At 45.7% G+C, this 6,635-nt stretch overlaps 1 protein-coding gene across 5 annotated transcripts in view; it reads right to left on the reverse strand.

The window, feature by feature from the left end:
* Positions 1-6,635, reverse strand: part of ENTPD5 (ectonucleoside triphosphate diphosphohydrolase 5 (inactive)) — a 37,568-nt gene that overhangs the window by 30,830 nt on the left and 103 nt on the right. For 2 of the 5 annotated variants that reach the window (XM_048855975.2, XM_048855972.2), the window contains exon 1: positions 545-669. The exons of 2 other annotated variants lie outside the window; for them this stretch is intronic. The gene's annotated coding sequence lies outside the window, so the exon portion shown is untranslated. Of the gene's footprint in view, positions 1-544; positions 671-6,635 lie in introns of those variants that run through there. One more of the 5 variants, XM_048855976.2, reaches the window with a different exon arrangement.

Raw genomic sequence — 6,635 nt, forward strand, 5'->3', positions numbered from 1 at the left:
TTGATAATCTTGCAGACATTTCAGGGTGTGTGTCTGCTTCTATGCTAATGACTTGCCCAAGGGATGGCTATTTCCTCAACACAAGGCATACCTAACTTTGTCCCATTGCTTCATTAGAATTTTGGCTTGTGGTCGGCGCTCTCCAGATGTTTAGTTCAGCTTATGGTCTAAGCAAATGGTCTCCTCTATGTTGACAAAAGCCCTAATCTTGGGATTAATTATTATTTGTATTGCAACTTGGTTGGGCCCCATTGCACTGTGCATTGTACAGACAGAGTAAAAGACAGTCTCAGCTCCAAAGAGTTTACAATCTTTGTTTAAGACAAGGTACAACAAGTGGGGAGAAATGAACAACTGAGAGGGGCGAGAAAGACGACAGGATAAACAGGAATACTAGTATGTTTTGCACAGTCTGAATGTTCAATTTAGTAGGTATAATAAGCAGAACAGCAGAATTAATCTCATCTTGCTACCTGCCTACCCCTTATCAGATGGCAGTAATAATTATTTGTAGTATAAAATGCAAAGTATGTAAGCCACACACCTGAGGCAAGACTTAGGCAACTGCTCCTCCACTCCAAAGATTCCTGACAGGCAGCTTACAATAACTGGGAAGCTGTGACAGCGAAGACTGAGCCTGTACTCACCTCTTCTTCACCTTCAGCTAACATGACTGGACTATTTATCACGCAAGCTAGTTGACCTGGGAGGCACATGAAATTTCACGCTCGTTGTTCTTTATGACTTTGGGTTTATCATTGATCTAGTGCTGACAAGCATGCATGCATAGGTCTTTAGTTGAGCCAGATAAGTACAAGGGGCAGGTTCCAGACAACTAAATGTTCAACTGAGATCAATAAATTAGTAAAACATTTAACAAATTGACAAAGTTCATTTCAACAGCATTAGCTCTGCCAAAACTGAGCTGTCATTATTTAAGCTGGAAACACTCACAACCAGCCACAAACCCCTGCAGTAAAATCAACACAGGGCAGATTTATATATTAAAATGAGAGAAAATTTAAAGTACAACCAAGGTGAAAGCACTGAGGCAAAATGAATTCAGCTGTTCTGGATCTTCAGCATTTAAGTATATAATCCTCATACAGTGGAGGGAGGAACAAGGTTGTCCCAGAGTCAAGATGGAACAGGAAGTCCCAGGGCAACAGAACTTGCAAAGCAGAACCTTATTTCAGCTCTGCCAGATGGAAACCTCAGCAGTGTCTGTTGGGGGTGAGGGGAGAGATGGTATTGTCTGTGGGGCCATAGGGGAACTTGGGCCCTCCCTGCTCGAGTGGGTTAAAACCCAGGGCCCTGTGATTGGCAGGTTGGATACACAGTCTGGGGAAGGACACCAGCAAGCCTGCTCCATAGGTCACCTCCTACCACAGCCTCTGCCCCTCAAAAGCCACCACAAGGTGTACTTGTGGACTCTCAAGGGGTGTTCTGCCTCTCAGCGATGCAGAGGCTCTTCTCCTTCAATCATGGCTTGTCATTCCTGGTCTCCACAGGGGCCTCTGGTGACTCAGTAAGGGGGGTTGCTTCCAGCAATGTGGAGCTCCTGAGGCTTCTCTGCAGGGGCCAACAGCTTAGGACTGCCTCCTTCTGCCTAGACTGAACTGGGATGCTCCCTTTTGATCTTTGCCTCCATTGTGAGCCTGCCCAGCAGGTGAGGCTGGGTGGAGCCCTCTGGGCCCAGAACTGCTCTTTAACTCTTGATTCCGCAATGTGGGGCTTATACACCCCATCACAGTGTCCCAGGGCAAGAAAATCTCATTCATATCTCCATGTATCCCATGCAGAAGAGCATGTGGGATCCCAGCAGTGGTGAGCTGGAGCCGGTTTGCACCGATTCACTAGAACCAGTTGTTAAACTTAGAAGCCCTTTTAGAACCAGTTGTTCAACTTAGAAGCCCTTTTAGAACCAGTTGTTCTGCAAGGGACAACTGGTTCTAAAAGGGCTTCTAAATTTAACCGGCCAAAAGTGGCGCTGACTCCATGGGTGCTCCAGGGCTGAAGCACCCAAGGGGAAAATTTGGTGGGTGCAGAGCACGCACCGGCAGCTCCCTGCCCCAGCCCCAGCTCACCTCCACTCCCTCCCCTGAATGTGCCACCCCGCTCTGCTTCTCTGCCCCCCCACCCCAGGCTTCCCGCGAATCAGCTGTTCACGCGGGAAGCCAGGGCAGGCTGAGAAGCAGGCGGCGGCTTCGCACTCAGGCCCAGGGAGGCAGAGGTGAGCTGGGGTGGGAGTGGGGGGTGCAAGGAGGGCCGTCTGCACCACAGCAGGTAACCCAGGGGAGGAGCGCAGGGGAACTGATTCATGGGAAGCTGGGGGGGGGGGGCGGAGAAGTAGAGCAGGGCGGTGCGGTCAGGGGAGGAGGCGGAGCGGAGTGGAAGTGAGCTGGGTCCGGTGGTGGGGTGGGGAGTTAAGAACTATTCCTTTCACTTCATTTTTACTGTCAGAACAAATGACAAAAATGCCACTAACTTATTTTTCTCAGTATTCTACTGGCTGGCATCTTCAGCAACTTGAATACAGTATTCTGTAGTTTTCGTTTCAGATGTAGAATCAATAGCATTAAGAAGAAACATTTTTCCCTGTATGGTTGTTTGTTACTTTTATTAGATCGTTTTCATGTTTGATCAATCACCTTGCATAATATCTGTTTATTCTTTTAGCCCTTCCTTTAAATTTCCTCTCCCCCTGCACTTGTAACATCTAATAGCAGACCTGTCTGTTCCAGAATATTCAATAAGAAGTGCTTCAATCCCTTCTTTAAATTGTTCATATTATGCTACGCTCTTTAAATTTTTCATTTTGTGCTACATTAAAAGGTGATGGTAATATACAAGAAGGCTTGAAACTTTGACTTTCAGTTGTTTTTATGGCACAATCACCAATTGATGTTTGCCATTTTTAGGCTGTCAAAGAAAAACCGACTGCTTCTCAAAGAAGTTGATATTAAAATGCTGCTGGAATGCGTAGAACAGGGACAAATTGCTGCTACAATACTATTAATAAATTTTAGCTACATTTCAGTGATGATGGCACAAAAAGTATCTCACTTGCAGGCTCAGCAACCTCAATATTCTACTCTCCTGCTGACTTCTACAGACAAAGTTTCATTCAATGATGTATTTAGTCTTGAAGAAACCGATTTTCTCATGAGCAAGAATTCTTTGTATATTGCTATTTACAACTTTTTAATAACATTTACTTTTTATCTTATAAAGAATTTAATCATTTCACTAAAATCAATAACTTGCTTTCTACCACTTCAACTTTAGGCATGTTGAGCAAGATAAATTCATATACTGATATTTGGTAATGAACAGACACTTGTCATCTGTCTGCAATATTGACCAGAAGTTTCCATGTTTACTACAGTTAGAATGACAAACATCTAGTGAATTCAACACTGTAATCTAAAGACTGAAAAAACAGATGAGCTAGCCAGCTCTATATAGAAATATTATCAGATGCTCTACTTTTGTTTGGCAGAATCTAGAAAGTTCTAGATTCTGGCAAACTAAGCCCTCCTCAGACAGTTTAGAGCTCCACTTACTCCTAGTTTTAATACCCAATAGCAGTTTTTTCTGTCTTTATTATTTGTATTACCATAGTGTCTAGGAGCCCTAACCTTAGATCAGGACCCCACTGTGCTAGGCACTGTACAAACACAGCACAAAAAGATAGATGTCAAGTGTTTTATAGGCATGATGGCAAAGGAGGTTTTAAGAACGGATTTGAAGGAGAACAATTAAATGTATTTGCAGAGGTTTACGAGGAGTTTCTCCCAAGCATGGGGCAACGTGGAAGAAAATATGTAGGTGCTTGTTTGAATATTTAACAGGTGGGTGATGGAGACTGGCATCATGGGAGTTGACCTTTTGATACAGAACAAGATATGACAGGTAGGGTAGGGATAGGCCATGAAAGGCCTTGAAATTAAGACAAGTAACTTTTGCTTAATGTGATAGAGAAGGAGGGAACGGAGAGGGGTAGCATGGTCAAAGTGACGTGCTAAAAGAACCATCTTAGCAGCAACATTCTGAATGGATATGAATGGAGTAAGAATGCATTTGTCAAGGCCAGAGAAAAGGATGGTGCATAAGGCACCTAACTTGCGATATTGCAGAAATTGCGGATGCTGCAATATTAGGCTTCTACCGCAATTTTGACAGTGGGAGCCCCTGCTGTCAGCCTCAGGTCCCGGCTCTCAGCCCTGGGCGGCCGACAGCGGGAGCCACTGCTCTGAGCTGCTGGCTAACAGCAGAAAATCGTGGAAAAGTAATAATAAACATTACCACAAATAATAAGGTACATTATTTTAGCCACGTTGAGCTTGAGCTAACAGACATCCACGAGAGGAGATCAGAGAGACAGGCTAATATTTTAATTTGAACAGAGGGATACAAATCTGGACTAGAGAGGCAGATCTGTGAGCCTCCTGCATAGAGATGGTAGTTGAATCTGTGTTTGCAGATGAGATTACCCAGAGATAAGGTGCAGAGGGAGAAGAGAAGGGACCAAGGGCAGCCCCGGGGAACTGTCACAGAAAGGTGAAGGGTGGATGAGGAGGATGCTCTGAAGGATTGATTAGAGAGGCAGGAGAACCAGGAGAGGACAGAGTCCCAGAAGCCAAGAGAGGACAAGGTTTCAAGAAGAGCAGCATGGTCAACTGTATCAAAGGTGGCTGACAAGTCAATGAGGATGGAGTACTGGTTCTGAGATTTTAATAAGAAGAGATTAGAGATTTTGGTGAGAACAGTTTCAGTTGAGTGACAAAGGAAGCCACACTGGAGAGGATCTAGGATAGAACTAGAGAAGAGGAACTCCAGCAGCAACTGTAAACAGGGCATCACATGAGCTCAGAGATAAAAGGGAGATTGAGCGGTAGTTGAACAGGCAAGTGTGATCATGCGTAGATTTTTTTTTTTGTTTTTAGAAGATGGAAGACACTAAAGCATGTTAACCTCTGCATCTGTGACCAGGGAGAAGGAAGAAAGTGTTTGGAGGAGGAGGGAAGTAAGGGAAGGCAAGCAAAAGGATGGGGGAAGGTCACATCATACTTTGTTGATTTTTTCCTGGAATAAATCAGCAAGATCCTGTGCAGAGAGAAGTGGAAGGTTTGCGGAGAGAGTCAAAGGGCTAAAAGGCAGCTCAGGATTGAAGGCGTAAAATTCAGTTAAGCTAGAGAAGTAGAGTTGTTAACTGGGAAGATGGTAGAACTGAAATAAGACAGAAGGATTCTAATGGAAGAAGTCAGTCTGGTCATGGGATTTCTACCAGAGATGCTCTGCAGCGTGAGAGCTGGAACAGAGGAAACAGACTTAGGGGGTAAGCCAGGGCTGGGGGTTGGCAGGGCAGACCTTGCAATGGGACAGAGGGGTAGAGAGTAGATGACAGCAACATGAAGAAGGAGAGGAGAGTCAGATGCGGTGTCATTCAAAGGAAGAGAAAGAGTGAGAAGAGGGAAGATATAGGGATTGGAAATAGCAATCAGAAAGAAGCCCAACATATTCTGATCCTGAGAAATCAGTGTAAGAAAAGGAGAGGCATCATTAAGGTGCGGCAGAAGCAGTGTCAAAGGGATCCAGGTCTCTGTGAGGGTCAGGAGCTGGACACTGTAAGATATGAAAAGGTTATGGATGCTAAGATCATTTTAGAAGTGGAGTGGGCATTCCACCCATTCCTCTTTCCCTAGGCTGTTCTATAACTCGTTGTTTCCTAATAGACCTAAGAAGAATATTTACAGTCTCATCATTTCTCTTTTAACTTTTTTGAATAGTCAGCTTTCATTCACAGATTGAAGTTAGAGCAAAACATTTCCAGTGTCAAAAAGCTTTCAAACATGTGTTGTGTTCCTGTAAATATTTCAGAGCAATAACGAAATTGGAAAAAAAAAAAAAAACACCTTTTTTTTTTAAAAAAAAAAAACAACCTTGCTGATGCCAGAGGCAAATATGGGCACAGAGAGTATGGGGATTGGTGGGGAAGGGCAAGGAGCAGCAAGGGGACTGGTAGCTGTGTGGAGGGCTGAGGTGGATGAAGGTATGAAGACAGGGTTGTTTGTTTTTTGGGGGGGGGATATAGGGGTCGGTGTAGGCAAGAACAAGGAATTTATGGTGATGGGGGGAGCAGCAGATCTTTGTGGGCAGGGCAAGAATCTGTGGGAATGAGGGGATCTATGTGTTGGGAGCAAGAATAAGTGTATGGGGAGCACGAGGTTTCCATAGTAGGGCAGGGATGAAGGATGAATATGGGGAGCAGAAGTTTTAAATGAAGGAAGCAGATGGGTCTCCATCGGGTAGACAGGGGGTATGAGAGGAGTGGGTATGGGGAGAAACAAAGTGAGCGGTGGAGGTCAAGGATGGAGAGGGGAGGGGAGGGAGGGAGCAGATCTGAGGGACGGAGGCAATGGGTATAGGGGGAGCAGAGGATCTCCGGATGGCGCCGGGTGTGGGTACAGTGGAAGGGTGAGGGGGGAGCCGGGCTGGGTCGCGGAGGGAGCCGGGGTCTCTGTGTGGGAGCCAGGCTGGCTCGGGGTCCGCGCAGGGCTGCACAGGGGGCTCCAGTCCATGGGACGGGGGCGGTGTCAAGCCCCCCGCGCGCTCCCGAGGTCTGCACTCAC

Source organism: Caretta caretta, chromosome 6 (assembly GCF_965140235.1).
Source record: "Caretta caretta isolate rCarCar2 chromosome 6, rCarCar1.hap1, whole genome shotgun sequence".
Classification (NCBI taxonomy): domain Eukaryota; kingdom Metazoa; phylum Chordata; order Testudines; family Cheloniidae; genus Caretta; species Caretta caretta.